This window comes from Toxorhynchites rutilus, chromosome 3 (genome assembly GCF_029784135.1).
Source record: "Toxorhynchites rutilus septentrionalis strain SRP chromosome 3, ASM2978413v1, whole genome shotgun sequence".
Classification (NCBI taxonomy): Eukaryota; Metazoa; Arthropoda; class Insecta; order Diptera; family Culicidae; genus Toxorhynchites; species Toxorhynchites rutilus.
In genome coordinates this window covers 88,940,515-88,958,316 of record NC_073746.1, presented here as the reverse complement: position 1 = coordinate 88,958,316, position 17,802 = coordinate 88,940,515, and the positions used below count along the sequence as shown (strand labels likewise).

The window sequence follows — 17,802 nt, the reverse complement described above, 5'->3', positions numbered from 1 at the left end:
TTAGTCTGCCGACGCTCGAGACTAACCACAACAAACAAGATGCTTCTGTACAAATTCGGATTTCGACCTACCCTAACGTATGGATTCCCAGCTTGGCACAGCTGCGCGCTAACCCATAGGAGAAAACTTCAAACTAGACAAAACAAACTATTAAAAGTGATGTTGGATCTGGAATTTAACCACCCAACAGAAGACTTCCACAAAATTGCCAACACTGAACCAATTGACGAATGAACATCTAGACTCCTAGAAGAGTATTGGATAGGATGCTCGATGTCGGAAAATATACTCATTACAAACATAGTGCCATCATAGGTATAATATATTTTCATCAAACTTTTCCTCTTACTATCATCGATCTTTAAAAAAGCGCATCAGGTTTTTTTTTAACTTCTCCTGTCCCTATTAAAACAAAACAAGTTATTATTGTCTCAAATGATAGAACACAGTTAATTCACAGCTGCAAGGATCTCCAAACCTTCTGTCTAGCAAATAAGAGAACAACCTGTAAATGTTAAGAGCGGAACAATAAATATAAATTGAATTAAAGTTGAATTAATTCATTGTTACAATCCTTGAAAGTATAAAAATATAATTTATGGACATTTACGAAGCAATTATTTGTAATGCCTCCAAAATCATCACAAATACCGCTCAACACAGCGAGTAAATGGTGCCGAGGAAAATTCCTAATCGGCTGCGAGGCCCAATTTCAAATGGACCGTTTGAGCTGTCATTGGCGCGCGCAACAGCAGCATCATCTAGTACCAAACTGCTAAAACCACAGCCTTGAACGGATTCAGCTGTCGCTTTTCTCACCTTCGGAGCAAAAATGTTCACTACCAAAACATCAAACTGGCACCTTCCCTCCTTGCGCGCTCTCTCTCTCTCTCTCTGTCTCACACGTTCGCGAAGGCTGTCCGCCACAACCTTGTATGTTCACTGCCAGCAAAGGTCCTCCCGGCAAGATCAGAGAGCATCTCGTCTTCCATTTTTGCATCCTCTTCCAGCGATGGATTTCCTCAAAACAGAGAGCATGCTTTGTTGTTGAGCAGCTTCTCATCTCACGGCGAGGTGAAATGTGAGTCGTGTGCATTGGTGCTGAGATAGAGAAAGAGAGCGAGAGAGTGCGAGGGGGAGTGCGTGGGTGAGGGGTAGGTTAGTGCTGATGGCTAAACAATGACGGCGACAAGAACTTCGCACAATTATCACCCACCGCGCGGTACCCATCACCACCTGGCGATGCATCCCTTCCATCGAGCGTATGCTACAAGCGTGTGCGTGACACCTCCCATTGCGCCTGCTCACCACCCACGACACTGGCAGCGATTCTCCCATTCATTTCCTTCTCACCGATGTTCGACTCCTTTTCGAACTCACTTTCGAACGCGCTTCGGTGTTTATGTGGGAAATGCACTCCCGCTCTCTCGCGACGACCTTTTCCCACGAAGGCTCCGTGGCTTCCGGCGAGGTGGTGTTGGTGTGTTGGTTTTATAAAATCTTCGTTCGGCTGAATCGTGCGAGTTAGTTGCAACCGTGTCCTTTAGCCGAAAGGATGGTGAACATTTCTCGCGAACGGGTCGGATTCGTACTTGTTTTGAACTAAGGTGGAAAAAAGGTGAAAGAAACGGTGTGATTTAATCCCTTTCGTGGGAAGCAAGCCGAACAGAAAGATACGGATAAAACAAAACTTCGGAATGTGGTTTAGGTCTAGTGCCTGTGGAAGCAGTCAAATGTCTCTCTGTCGTGTGAAGCGATTAGTTTGAAGTGAAGTTTTCCCGAGTTTTTCTTCCGTTTTCACGTCGTGTCAAAAAAAAAACGAGCAACAATATTGCTTCGCCCGAGTGCTTGCCTGAGCCAGAGTGTAAAATAAACCTTGTCGCGAAGGAAGACAGTGTGGTTTTTGTGAATGAAAAAATATAATTTTGACCCAGGTTTGGTGCAGAATCGGTGGAATTACTTTCTACCAGCAGCTGGTTCCATCCTCCCCGGCTGATTTATTTTTCGGTGCGTGTAAGTTCAGCGTGAATTAAAAGAAAATAAATAAAGTGCTCGTAGTCGTCATCCCCATTCATCCGATCCGATGGTCGAAATGGAAGAGGGTGGGCGATTCTAATCACGAGAATAAAACAGTGCTCGGTGGGTGGTGTTGGTGACTGTGAAGGTGGTGGTGGTGATGGTGGTGGCGGGGGTTGGTTATGGATAGGCCTGATGGGAAGTTAAATATTTTCATCTTCCCTTATTTTGACTGCCGGATTGCGGATTTAAAATAGGCTAGAGCGATGGGGAGGCTTGGTGGATATTAAATGGGAATTCCGGCGGCTTTAAGGTAGGGAGAAATTCGAAATGTATTTAAGAAAGACTCGCCGGAGTCTGCAGCAGCAGCAGCCGCCGCTGGGCTGTTTAGACAAACGATGAGCTGATTACGCTGATAACGCGAATTTAAAGGAAGAGGTGGAGATTATTTCGAAGCAGCGCGTTTTCCGATGTACAGCCTATGAAAATGCTTGTTTGGAGCATTAATAATGAGAACAAAGCGTTGAATATTCTTGGAAGACATTTGTGCGCGGTATCATCATTCAACAGTGTTTTCGATTTGCCTCGTAGTGCATACACTCGGTTCGAGGTAACGGTAAGCGATGAATATTTTGTGCGTGACAGCCACATTTTTCGAGGAAAAATATTTTTGAGGGAATGACACGATATTACTCGTAACCTTCAACTTGATGGGCTCATAATACTGTGACAATAATAGCAATTTCATTTATTTTCTCTCATAACAGCTACATATGCATTTATAGTGTCATCTTGTTATTATGTGATAATTTGTATCGTCTGTTCAGTTCAGTGGCGAGTGAATAGCTAAGATTGCAATTTTCAATATTGTTGAAGATATTTTCTTTTTTTGAAACGAGTATCCTCATGTGAAGATCTTGTTTCCGACTATTTCTCCTGCGAAATCATCCACGTTATATTTTCGAAAACATATTTAAACTGAAACTGAGACTAGAGATTTCGATGATTAAATAAATCTATACAAACAAACACGTCACACTGTGCCAGATATGTAATACAGTTAAGTCTCGATTATATCACGTTCAAAAAAAATTTTCCACGATGATATAATGGAAACGTGATATATTCGAAATGGTTTTTTTTTTTTGCAAAAAAAAAATCTGTGTTTTATCTCCAATATGTATAATTTAAACACTTTTTTCCCTGTGACTTGCAACATATTTAGGAAAATCATTTGTTACATTATTTATCACATGAGCTGTAATACCAAATGTGCAACATAACATATCGAGATTATTGTTGCAAAGCTTCTCTCATAGCAATTATTCATATTTTTCTTAAAAACAGTACACGAGCTAAATGAGTGATTTGTTCTGCGCATTCAATCTTATAACTCGAATTATTTACTGTCATTCTGTGTGAATTGTCTTATGCTGATGTTTTTCGATCACATGTATCAGACAGGGTGTCGACTATCTGGAAAACCCTTGAAAATCTGGGAATACAGGTAAACTTCGATATAACGTACATTTTACTTTCAAAATTGTACGTTGTATCGAATTGTACGTTATATCGAAGCATAATAAAGTACGTAGTCTATAATACATTATTATGTTGCTGTTTTAGTACAGTTAATGAATAATTTCAATCAGAAGACGAAGCCAGCCTTTCTCATGATGTTTCCCTTCGTACTGTTGATTAAAGCATGATTCATTTAGAATCCGGAATCACAAAACCAGCTGTATTTCGGGATTTATTGAAGGTACAAAACTTGTTTTAGCATCACAATACAGATAATTCATTGTTCTATCAGAAAAAAAATATTGAAAAAATTTTTCCTTTACACTTTGGAAATGTGTAAAATGTACGTTATATCGAGTGACGTTATATCGAGGGTACGTTGTATCGAAGTTTCCCTGTATCAGGGAATTTCGTCACCAATCTGGAAAAAAAAAATCCGCCAATTAGAATTTTGATTATTGCAGTAATTAGAAAGTTAATGATACCAACATGAATTGTATTTGACTAGTTTGACTCGTGTCGTGTTGTTTGTTATTTTTGAGTTTTTCGGGGCTAAAGAGTAAGTAATTAGATGTAATAAATTTAAAAAAATTAAAATGATCACATTTCTACTTCATATTTGAAATACAAAACAAAAAATCTCCAATTAAGACGAGGCAAAATTGAGTGTGCAGTTTAAGTTTTTCTTTAAAAGAAAATTGAAATCAGTTCAGAAATGTTAACAGATAACAAAAATCGCGGGAGACTATAGGTTATGTTTCAGGAAGAGCAATTAAGCCATCTTGTTCAACGCCGAATCGATAATCTCCATGGTTCCAGATCCAGAGGCTGCCAATGTACCATACTGACTGACTGCTAACTGCTGCTGCCGTGTTTTACTGTGAGAACCAAATGCTGAACCGTCTTCCAGTCGATTCAAAAATATTGGTTTTCGGCTCATCCGTATAAAAGACCTTGTTCCAGAACTTCTTAGGTCTGTTCACATATGCCTTAGCAAACTGTAGTCATTTTTTCATATTTTTTTTCATATTTACTTTTGAGATTTGTTCCTGTGTGTTGCTCTCCTGACAGTGTCTGCGCTGGCAGGTCTTCCAATGATGCCGATTAATTCGATAGTCAATTTAGGAATGCCTGTTATAGGGTTGTTCCGCAATGTTCGCAAAATTACTCGTTCATCACCAGGAGATAGGATCCATTTGCGTCCTCTACCCGAAAGATTTTCCATGGTTCCTTCGTATTTCCACTTGTTTATGATTTTCTTCACTGTAGAGTGTGTTCTTCCGACAGCAGCTGCTATTTCCCGCAATGTCTTTTTTCGACAAGTCTCACTTATCATCATTGTACGTGTAACAATATCTATCTCTTTCCTCTAACTGCCCAAGCAAAGGTTTGATATTGACATCGCCCATTGACGAAAAAAGTACGCTTATTCGCAAAGATCTTTCTTAAAAGGTTAATTTGTTTGGAGAAATTTAAGGTGTACACTCAATTTTGCAACGCTTGGAAAAAAGATTGTTTTCATTTTGGAATAAATAATTAGCAAAAAACTTTTCTCGAATTTTTCTTGTGCGCATAGTTAGTTAAATGTGTGTGTTATCAATATGGTTTTTAAGCTTATGATGCGTTGATGTATCCTGCGATGAAAGCCGTATCCTCTTTTTAGCTCGTCTCCAGCCATTCTTCGTTGATTCCGACCAAAAATTGGCTGAAAAACTAGTCGAGAAGCGTTTGAATCGCCTCTGAATTTAACAGATTTCGGACTCATCACTGAAACAATATTGATAGCTACAGAAGTCACTATTATCTGAAAAATGAACGATTGAACAATTTTTGGAAGCCAATGTTTTCATGAAAACAAAACGTGTGAGGAAACGGTTGTGCTATGCGACAAGTTTATGATGCTATGTTTTACTTTGGATGGGTAGCATCAATAAAAATGTCGAGCTAGTTAATTTAACGAGTTCGAAGATTTCATACTCTTCATCTAGAAGAGAACGAAAGTCGGGAGGAAGAAGCTTTTGCGTTAAATGAATCAAAGTTAATTAAACGCCTACGAGAGGCACAAGCGAAATCTCCCGCGGTGAAACTAAGAAAATTTCGGAAAACGCATAGAAGTAAGCTGAAAAATTGCAAGGAAAATCGTTTCGGTAGAATTATGACATTTTCGTGAGATTGATCCTAATCAAAATGAAAATGACTGGTTTTGTCATATTTATTGAAAACAATTTTGAACTGCATTGATAAATTAAGTTTCTTATCTTTTACTACACCTCTCAGTCGTCGTTTAACTTAGTTGAAAATCTCAAATAATTTATTGAAAAATATCGACAGTCGGTCATAAAAATCATTGTTTCAGTTAATTAATATTTTAATAACTACAAGCACAGAACGAGTAGACAATTTGATTACTAGTGTACATATGGATTTTTTTTTTTAAATGCTGGAAAATCAGGGAATATCAGGGAAACTTTTTTCGGGTTTTGAATCAACACCCTGATCAGAGTTGTTATTTCCATTTGATACCTGTATGCATTCACTTCCTTCTACATCTTCCTCAAAATCAATATTTTCAATCCTTTCTAATTGCCAATTCTCTATACTGATAACAAGTGACACTGTGACACATTCTTTCTTCTTCGGGTTCCAGTACAACTATTCGAGTCTCAGGAGCAGGAATCACATACAAGTTTGACAGAGTATTTATTAACTGCATCACACCTATTCGCTTTCAAGATTTAGTGATCGGGGTTGAAGAAACATGATGCCAACACTCGAATATACGAATAATACTTTCAGCGTTGCTAAGTGCCTTGTTCAATGTTTCTGAATTTAACATGATTGTCGTTTCTAATTTTTTTCGAAAGATTAGTTTTATATATCGAATTATTCCCTATTCCCTGGTCCATTGGTTGAGCAATAGATGCTGCGGAATTTGTAGAAAAAGTTCTTATTAATTTATTATCAGAGAAATCTTAATCCCTTCAATGGTTGTAGTTTTTGTTTTGTTAAAAACTAACAAACTTTCGAAACAAACTGTACTAGTACACTGAAAGTGACAAATCTCCGAAACATCAAAGATTATTCAACCTTCCAGTTCATTGATGACATCAATGACATTTGAGGATTATCAGTAAAATCACGATATGAAAATTATTCGGTTTGTCAGCAACGATTAGTGCAACACTTGTTTTTCTCCAAATGTGTTAATGTATTGTTTTAATATTTTGAAAAGTAAACTAGATTCGTCGCAATTACACCTGATTGAAACTATCTATTACCCGATAATCGGTTGAAAACTTTCAGCCACAAACTATATTTGAAGCTTATGAATGCCGAAACTCTTTTTAAAATGAGCAATTCCAAATGAAATCGACAAATGACAAAACATGAGTATTTTTGATTCGAATGAAAGTTTGTATTCCGTTTGGATTGAAGGAAATATGAGTTTTCCACAGCAATTGGGTTTTTTTTAATCAAGCGTAACTTTTGAAAAGGGCGTATCGATTTTAGTAGGAGAAATCTTTGATAATTTATATCTCAAAAACTATGAGTCGTACCGAAATAGTGTCTTAGAAAGAGTTATAGAGTATTGATGTCTAAACATGAAAAAAATATACACTGAGAACAAGAATTAGTACAGGTCGAACTCGATTATCCGGAATTTTAGACTCGATTATCCGGAGTATTTTATTTTTTAATTTCGGAAATTTTGAATAATTTGTATAATAATTCTATATTGAATAGCTAATATGGGTATCAAAAGAAAAGGCTTGACTAGTAGAATGCAGTTATTTATGAAAAATGGAAATCCAAGATGGCGGCCTCTACAAAATGGCGGATTACATATTTTCTCAGAACCCCATCGATATGAGTATCAAACGAAAGGGCTTGACTAATAGAAAACAGTTATTTATGAAACATGCAAATCCAAGATGGCGGCCACTACGAAATGGCGGAATGCATATTTACTCAGAACTCCATCAATATGGGTATCAAATGAAAGGGCTTGACTAGTAGAACACAGTTATTAATGAAAAATGAAAATCCAAGATGGCGGCCACTACAAAATGGCGGATTTAATATTTTCTCAGAACCCCATCAATATGGGTATCTAATGAAAGGGCTTGACTAGTAGAATACAGTTATTTATGAAAATGCAAATCTAAGATGGCGGCCACTACTAAATGGCGGATTACCTATTTTCTCAGAACCCCATCAATATGGGTATCAAATGAAAAGGCTTGACTAGTAGAATACAGTTATTTATGAAAAATGCCCAAAAATGTATCAAAAGAAAGTTCTTGACTAGCAGAACATAGCAGATAATGAAAAATCCAATTTCAAGATGGCCGCAGTCCTCAAAGAACTAATTACTTTTTGAATGGTTTCATTCAGCTTGACCTATTTCTATGTATGTTTGAGTGTTTGTTGGGTTGTCCCACATTAATAGAAAATTGACCCCGTTCCTGTTGAATGATTGATCTGAAATACAATTAATTATACTGTCATTATAAAACTGCGTATTCCATGATCTTGAAAAACTCAATTTGGCCGCCGCAAAAAAATCGCTGAATGGCTTGATTTGGAGAATACACTACACTATGAACAACATAAATTCGAAAAGGTCGCCGCCACAAAATAGTCGACTATGTATTTTCTGCAATCCCCAATATTGGTATCAAATGAGATGATTTGACTAATAGAATACAGTACAGGTAGAGACTCGATTATATGTGATTCGATTATATACAATTTTGGACTCGATTATATTCAGTTCGGAAAAAAATGTATTATATTTCATAATATGGCTTATTTCATGAAGAAATTTAACCTTTCAACGTTAAGGTGAAGTTTAATTGGCTATTACATGTACAGTGGGGTAGAAATCGTGATTTTTGAAGATTTTGCTTGAATTTTCACCAGGAATTGTTTATATCGATATTGCAAATTAAGAAAGATAGAAGTTGTGCGTTGAAGAACAAATTGTGGAGCGGTTAAAGAACTTCATTTTATTTGACAGAAACAATCTAGTTTAATATAAATTTTTAGGAGAAAATTAATAATAACACATTGAAAATTATTAACTTTAAGTGTTTCACTTCCAAAATGTAATTAAAACTCACTAATTTAGTTGTTCCACTACTATATTCTGTACTAAATTTCCTCATCTTTCAAATGAAAGTATCAGAATCGTCTTCCGTAGCGTTTTTTAATGTAAAGCCAGGTTGAAGCAATAGAGTCCGAAAAAAAAAAGTTCTGTAACTCTGTAATTGTTGAAATTCGAACATATGCGTAGGAGAATTTTTTTCATCAAATATGATCGTCTCCTGAGAGAATCTGGATAATATTTTTTTTTTCGTGTGAGAAAAGTGTTTTCTGACATTAAGGGGATGAACCAAAAATCAAATTCCTCTTTTATTTTCAAAAAACGAAAAATACATGCAAAAAAAAACAAATAAAGAAAAAAATTTTTTTTGACTCGATTATCTGGAGGATTCAATTATCCGGAGTGAAAAAAAATCAATACGCCGGATAATCGAGTACGACCTGTACTTCTTTGCTATTATGTATTGCGTTTTACATTGTCATGACATTACCCGTATTCGGTCCCGCATGTTGCTGGATGTACTCGGTTGAATGGAAGAAGCGAGGATTGCCTCATGCAGACATTTTTAGTTTGGCTAGTCCACAAAATAAGTCATGAGGAAATCAATAGTATAGTTCACACAGAAATTCCAGATCTGTCAACTGATTCCCTACTCACCACGTATTCTAAAACCCAATCGAGTCAGAATTATCCCAAAGAATTGCAATTTCGCATTCTGTAACCCTTTCGAATTGTGCACCCGTGGCCGAGTGGTTAGCGTCCCACACTATCATGCCGGGTGTTCGGGTTCGATTCCCGTTCTGGTTGGGGGATTTTTCGTCAAAGAAAATTCTTCCGGCTTGCACTGTGGTCACGCGTATTCTAGAGCTTGCCACTTTAGAGTACATTCAAGGCGTGTTATTCGGCATAGAAATCTCAACCAAGTATTAATGAACGACGCTAGTTAATGAGTACGTTGAGACGGCAAAAGTTCCACAGATTCGAAAGATTAGTTTTATATATCGAATTATTCCCTATTCCCTGGTCCATTGGTTGAGCAATAGATGCTGCGGAATTTGTAGAAAAAGTTCTTATTAATTTATTATCAGAGAAATCTTAATCCCTTCAATGGTTGTAGTTTTTGTTTTGTTAAAAACTAACAAACTTTCGAAACAAACTGTACTAGTACACTGAAAGTGACAAATCTCCGAAACATCAAAGATTATTCAACCTTCCAGTTCATTGATGACATCAATGACATTTGAGGATTATCAGTAAAATCACGATATGAAAATTATTCGGTTTGTCAGCAACGATTAGTGCAACACTTGTTTTTCTCCAAATGTGTTAATGTATTGTTTTAATATTTTGAAAAGTAAACTAGATTCGTCGCAATTACACCTGATTGAAACTATCTATTACCCGATAATCGGTTGAAAACTTTCAGCCACAAACTATATTTGAAGCTTATGAATGCCGAAACTCTTTTTAAAATGAGCAATTCCAAATGAAATCGACAAATGACAAAACATGAGTATTTTTGATTCGAATGAAAGTTTGTATTCCGTTTGGATTGAAGGAAATATGAGTTTTCCACAGCAATTGGGTTTTTTTTAATCAAGCGTAACTTTTGAAAAGGGCGTATCGATTTTAGTAGGAGAAATCTTTGATAATTTATATCTCAAAAACTATGAGTCGTACCGAAATAGTGTCTTAGAAAGAGTTATAGAGTATTGATGTCTAAACATGAAAAAAATATACACTGAGAACAAGAATTAGTACAGGTCGAACTCGATTATCCGGAATTTTAGACTCGATTATCCGGAGTATTTTATTTTTTAATTTCGGAAATTTTGAATAATTTGTATAATAATTCTATATTGAATAGCTAATATGGGTATCAAAAGAAAAGGCTTGACTAGTAGAATGCAGTTATTTATGAAAAATGGAAATCCAAGATGGCGGCCTCTACAAAATGGCGGATTACATATTTTCTCAGAACCCCATCGATATGAGTATCAAACGAAAGGGCTTGACTAATAGAAAACAGTTATTTATGAAACATGCAAATCCAAGATGGCGGCCACTACGAAATGGCGGAATGCATATTTACTCAGAACTCCATCAATATGGGTATCAAATGAAAGGGCTTGACTAGTAGAACACAGTTATTAATGAAAAATGAAAATCCAAGATGGCGGCCACTACAAAATGGCGGATTTAATATTTTCTCAGAACCCCATCAATATGGGTATCTAATGAAAGGGCTTGACTAGTAGAATACAGTTATTTATGAAAATGCAAATCTAAGATGGCGGCCACTACTAAATGGCGGATTACCTATTTTCTCAGAACCCCATCAATATGGGTATCAAATGAAAAGGCTTGACTAGTAGAATACAGTTATTTATGAAAAATGCCCAAAAATGTATCAAAAGAAAGTTCTTGACTAGCAGAACATAGCAGATAATGAAAAATCCAATTTCAAGATGGCCGCAGTCCTCAAAGAACTAATTACTTTTTGAATGGTTTCATTCAGCTTGACCTATTTCTATGTATGTTTGAGTGTTTGTTGGGTTGTCCCACATTAATAGAAAATTGACCCCGTTCCTGTTGAATGATTGATCTGAAATACAATTAATTATACTGTCATTATAAAACTGCGTATTCCATGATCTTGAAAAACTCAATTTGGCCGCCGCAAAAAAATCGCTGAATGGCTTGATTTGGAGAATACACTACACTATGAACAACATAAATTCGAAAAGGTCGCCGCCACAAAATAGTCGACTATGTATTTTCTGCAATCCCCAATATTGGTATCAAATGAGATGATTTGACTAATAGAATACAGTACAGGTAGAGACTCGATTATATGTGATTCGATTATATACAATTTTGGACTCGATTATATTCAGTTCGGAAAAAAATGTATTATATTTCATAATATGGCTTATTTCATGAAGAAATTTAACCTTTCAACGTTAAGGTGAAGTTTAATTGGCTATTACATGTACAGTGGGGTAGAAATCGTGATTTTTGAAGATTTTGCTTGAATTTTCACCAGGAATTGTTTATATCGATATTGCAAATTAAGAAAGATAGAAGTTGTGCGTTGAAGAACAAATTGTGGAGCGGTTAAAGAACTTCATTTTATTTGACAGAAACAATCTAGTTTAATATAAATTTTTAGGAGAAAATTAATAATAACACATTGAAAATTATTAACTTTAAGTGTTTCACTTCCAAAATGTAATTAAAACTCACTAATTTAGTTGTTCCACTACTATATTCTGTACTAAATTTCCTCATCTTTCAAATGAAAGTATCAGAATCGTCTTCCGTAGCGTTTTTTAATGTAAAGCCAGGTTGAAGCAATAGAGTCCGAAAAAAAAAAGTTCTGTAACTCTGTAATTGTTGAAATTCGAACATATGCGTAGGAGAATTTTTTTCATCAAATATGATCGTCTCCTGAGAGAATCTGGATAATATTTTTTTTTTCGTGTGAGAAAAGTGTTTTCTGACATTAAGGGGATGAACCAAAAATCAAATTCCTCTTTTATTTTCAAAAAACGAAAAATACATGCAAAAAAAAACAAATAAAGAAAAAAATTTTTTTTGACTCGATTATCTGGAGGATTCAATTATCCGGAGTGAAAAAAAATCAATACGCCGGATAATCGAGTACGACCTGTACTTCTTTGCTATTATGTATTGCGTTTTACATTGTCATGACATTACCCGTATTCGGTCCCGCATGTTGCTGGATGTACTCGGTTGAATGGAAGAAGCGAGGATTGCCTCATGCAGACATTTTTAGTTTGGCTAGTCCACAAAATAAGTCATGAGGAAATCAATAGTATAGTTCACACAGAAATTCCAGATCTGTCAACTGATTCCCTACTCACCACGTATTCTAAAACCCAATCGAGTCAGAATTATCCCAAAGAATTGCAATTTCGCATTCTGTAACCCTTTCGAATTGTGCACCCGTGGCCGAGTGGTTAGCGTCCCACACTATCATGCCGGGTGTTCGGGTTCGATTCCCGTTCTGGTTGGGGGATTTTTCGTCAAAGAAAATTCTTCCGGCTTGCACTGTGGTCACGCGTATTCTAGAGCTTGCCACTTTAGAGTACATTCAAGGCGTGTTATTCGGCATAGAAATCTCAACCAAGTATTAATGAACGACGCTAGTTAATGAGTACGTTGAGACGGCAAAAGTTCCACAGGGAACGTTAACGCCATTCAAGAAGAAGAACCCTTTCGAATCAACTTCAATCGAGTTGTGCAAATGCAGCTACCTTGCCACGCGATTCGACAAAGACAACATTAGGCTCCGTGTTCATTTTTTGTGAAGCAAAAATGGTAATGTATATACGCTTTTATAGCAAATATTTTGATTTAAAATTAGTTCTGCATATCAAATATTTGTTCTATGTAAAAAAGTAACACATTCTCTCCAAGTGAGGCGAAATCCTGAACGAAACATGTGTCTGATGTTGTTTTTTTATGGAAATTCGAGGAATGCAAGGAATTTATAGAAAAAAGTTAAGATAGGATCAGGACTATGTCTTCTATGTATTTAAACGACATTGAGTGATAATTTTCATTTAAATTACAACAATTCAAAATTGCTCTCGGGTTTGTTAATCTGATAGAGAGTAAATGTTATTACACTCGATCGAGTTTCAAACCAACCGGATTCCAGAATGTGAATGACTGTTCGATACTGTTACCACAAGCCTGGTTCATGGCCCATGTGGTGATCTGAAACTTTTCTCGCATTACATGATAGATGGAATATGTACAAAGTTCTCCTAGAGATTTCATTAACGACACGATCACAAGCGTTGGTGGTTATTCAATATATCATCGAAGAAATACTGATAAAGACGGACAACCGTTCACAAATATCAGCAACGCGGACATTGACATTGAAAATCGTTGACTAGTACCATATTCGCCTCAGCTGAGCAGAATTATGGTTACATTAACGATGAGTTCTACAGATCGGGTAAGATCAATTATTACCTTTGCAAATCCTTGAAGCAATATGGCTGTGTTTCAAAACTAGAACACCGATGTGAATACTCCTTAATTGAATGTAAACGACGAAATCTGCCCATCTTGAAAATTATTAGCGCGCATTTTCCATCAACGAAACAGCATTTAGACGAAGTGAATGTTAGTTTTATTTATTTCATTTTTCTACTTTACGACAAAAAAGTATTACCTTTTTTCTCTATACATTCAACTATTGAGATATCAAATGTCATTTACGTTAATGAAACACATTGAATCAAAAAACATCACACGAACTTTCGTTCGAATCATTCAACATTCAACGATACTTGCAATGCATTAGTTATGTTTTATTTGATACCCAAAATATTCAATAGAAATAATTTATATGACAGAACAACGTTTGCCGGGTCAGCTAGTGAATATATATTATTCAGAATAACACTATTAAGAATATTATGTTATAAGTTGAATGAACGTTTCAATGAAGATTTAGTGTAAACAACACTCCAGTAAACAGGAAGAACGTGAATGCTATGGAATGATCAAATTCGTTATAAAGCTTTGAAAAAACCATACCCAGAAATAGGCCTCCACAGGCAACTGCTGCCACAAAGTTTTTTTACCATGAAACGAACGCGAAGCAACGTCAGCTGCTTCTCGCTGTCGCAGGAAAGGAACCGCTCTCGTAAAATATTATCCTCGCTGCCAACAGAGCCGTATTTCGTTAATTAAAGTGATTGCAGTTTGCTCTGCCTCTGTTTCTTTCAATTTGAAGGAGACCCTTGCCCCCGAGATACCCATACGAATCGTGCCAACAGGCAAACAGTTGGGTATGGTCAATCCGGCAGGGCTAAGATTTATAGCCACTCCAGAGCCCGGGCCATTAAAGAATCGCGCACTGCCCCACCAAAGGGAAAATGTGGCAGGGGGGCGAGGTTCGAAATTCGAAATTAATTAATTTCAATTCGATGCTTTCTTCGCGTCGTCCGGAGTGGAAGACGCAACTTTTGCAGCTCCCCTATGCTCAACACTTCGCCGGCAGGCGGCAAGTTGACACATTTCCACGTGACGCAATGGCCTCCTCGAAGAAGAAGCAACGGAGAGCAAGAGTCCTTCGAGCGCGCGCGCTTGAAGTGGTCTCCGAGGGGCGATTGGTACCGAAACTGAATAATCGCTGTCTAACGAGAAACAATCGAAACCTTTCCCGGCGCTAGAAGGCATGTCGCGCGACCGTGGGGAGAGAGAGGGGTGAAAGAATTTCATTCCAAACTTTACAATCATTGTAGTTTTATTCGTTTTGCAATGTGAGATGGCAGTTTTCCACTTTCGTTTCCTTGCACCCTTTCATCCTTACGGAGGGGATTCAATCCTCCGAGGGAAGCTTAAGCATTCGTATAGCTGGTGGTAAGGAGAGCTCTAGAACCGAAAAGGAACTGGGGGTCGTGACAGGAGCAGATATCCGAGCTTCTTTTCAGCTGTGGAATGAGCTGCCATTTGCGCCTTTTTTATCACTTGTTTATTTTTATTTTCTATAAAATACCAAGAGAGTTTTTCCTTTAGTGATGTTTTCTTTAAAGCGGTATACAACAAAGGGATATCAATTAAACTTCGTAGAAAACCGTTCCTAAATTTTTGGGCTAGTATATTTTTTTGTAATAATTTTACTCTCAAATTATCACAATTTCTAAAAGCTTTGAAATATTTGTCCTATAACTATCCGACTGTGTCTTGTCATGGAAGTATTATGCTAATATTCGCCATTAGCTTTAAACATTATGCTAACATCGAGTCGCCTACGGGTAAATTTTGTTCCCTAAACACACTCTGCTCTATGGTTCCGTTCGCAAACCCGGAAAATTACCATCCCTCGGTCGAACCCTCGATGCAGCAGCGCCATGTAACTTCGAACTCCAAAAATTTTCCCACCGCCCCCAAAGTAGCCTGCAATCAACTATACTCATATTTAGTTTTGTGTTCGGATGAATGAGGCTACCCTTTGGTTGCCATCCCATTATTCGTACCCTCTCTTGGCCTCCGCCTCCGAAGCTGACACGCTTCGTCAAGTAGAATCATTTTTCTTCTTCCCATATTTCACCTCCACTCTCCCATCCCCCAACTCGTTATAGACACCCATCTTCTCGCCTCCTGCCCAACTATGAAAATATGCCAAGTAACTGGAATCCTTGAAACAATAAGAAATAACTCTAAGCCCTGCCCCGGCATTTCTTTGGTTGCCTCCACCCTCCGGCCAAACGTCGGACGGAGATTTTCTTATTGCGGAGCGGTGAAAAATGTGTTTTTGTGTGCGAGGAAAATCCGACGATTAACTTAGCAGCGTGACACTGTGACGTTGTTTCCTTATTATGAACAGCTCGATGAGTCGGGATTTACTTTTTTTTTCTTTCCTGCTCTTTGGTAATTTCTCCCCGTTTGTTCTCCTGTTCCCTCCATTCTGCGCCGAGTGTCCCGATCCTGTCATCGATTAGGCACTTATTGATTTGCATGGGATGGGAAGGGGAAGGGGGAAAGGTTTTTGGTCGAGCGGTAATTGAGCGTGGAAATTAGCCGAGTGTGAATCGAATGGAAGCGAGTGTTTGCAGTGTGGGTGGGTGAGTTCACGGTAGGGCTGTATGTATGATTTTGTTAATGCTTGACGGTGAACTCGGAGATGAGTTAGGGTTAATTGATCAGGTCATTTCATCCGGCGAATGGAACCGATTGTAGGATTAATAATGCAATGGATTTATAATGAACAATCGGACATAATCGTTTCACAACATAGTATTGCATGGTTGAATGTTGACAATTGCTGTGCCCATCGAGCTGTACAAGCGTTCGTGCGTGATTTGATACACTTTGATAAGTTGATAAGCAGATTTCGATTCGACTATTGACGGTCAGTGATCATTTTGTGTTATGAAACTGATTATTTTCAAACGCCTATTCGATGGCGATGCGTAGCGACGGTAAAGCGATGTTTTCTGAAGGTTTTAATTTCTGGTCTTAATTTGAATCCACCTGATTGTAAATAATCTAAATGCAGAGAGTTCTCGGGTGTGTTTTGAGAAAAATGCAGCTGATATGCTCATGTGCCATGTACAGACTGAATTTATTTTTACTTAAACTAAAAATAACATTCGATTTTGTGCTGACCATTTATTATATCAATCGATGGAATTTGTTGAAACATTCGATCGGTGGTGCCGAAAATGTAGATACAACGGATATGCAGTATGATGCACCCAGAACGTTGACTTTTTGGTATGCTTCTGCGAAGCTCTATTGGTATTGCTCTCGAGTGGTTCTTTAGGTTCGTTTTCCACTGTTGTGGAACCTCAAGGCAACTTTGAATATGACACAAGACAGACATTATCTAAACGAAAATCCCAAGTTCGGTTTGGTTCAATCAGTGCTTTTCTAATTGTATCGATCAAAACAATCAACGACCGTACTGCCGTTCTACGCATAGATGTCCCACGTTCCACAATCAGCAACTGAGAAAAACGCAATCAATGTTCGCTAGCATATTTGTCTACCAGAAGTTTTAAGCATTTCGGTTTGGCAATACACCGTGTTTTTATAAGCAGGAAACTATTGTTAATGAAATGTGAAGAGTTACACTCACTTGAATCAATCAGGCTTGATTACGGTTCAAAAATACACGGTGGGACAGTTATGCCTAGAATAACAACATGGGACAATTGAACTTGATGTTGTTTTTTGAAATACTGGGAGCAAACAATAAGTTTTATGGGGTTTTTCCTAAAGATTATGCATAAAAAAATCGTTTTATGAAGAAGGGAGTGATGTGCAACACCTTTACAGAATATAAATCTCATTTTTATTAGGCATTCGCTAACAAGGTGTACACGTGTTCTGTATACCTTGTAAGCGAATGCCTAATTTTTTTTTATTTGTTGGAGAATTAGTTCGTTCTTCCAAACCAGAAATGAGTGCATTAACCCTGCTGAAAGCGTGACATAAAATTGTTGCACTTGAACCGATTCATTCATTATGGATTTACAAAAAAAAAATTTTGGACAGTTATGCCATTTTTTTCTCTATTATAGTGACTTTCAACACATTTCGGTTGGTTCGTCATTTTTACTTCCATTTTTGGAAGAATGTCGGGAGGGAGAATTGAACTCTTGATC

The 17,802-nt window shown here is 37.2% G+C and overlaps 1 protein-coding gene across 2 annotated transcripts in view; it reads left to right on the top strand.

The window, feature by feature from the left end:
• Nucleotides 1-1,539: 1,539 nt before the first annotated feature.
• Nucleotides 1,540-17,802, top strand: part of LOC129774818 (protein O-mannosyl-transferase TMTC2) — a 786,337-nt gene continuing 770,074 nt past the window's right edge. For both annotated transcript variants that reach the window (XR_008742781.1, XM_055778813.1), the window contains exon 1: nt 1,540-2,007. The gene's annotated coding sequence lies outside the window, so the exon portion shown is untranslated. The remainder of the gene's footprint in view (nt 2,008-17,802) is intronic.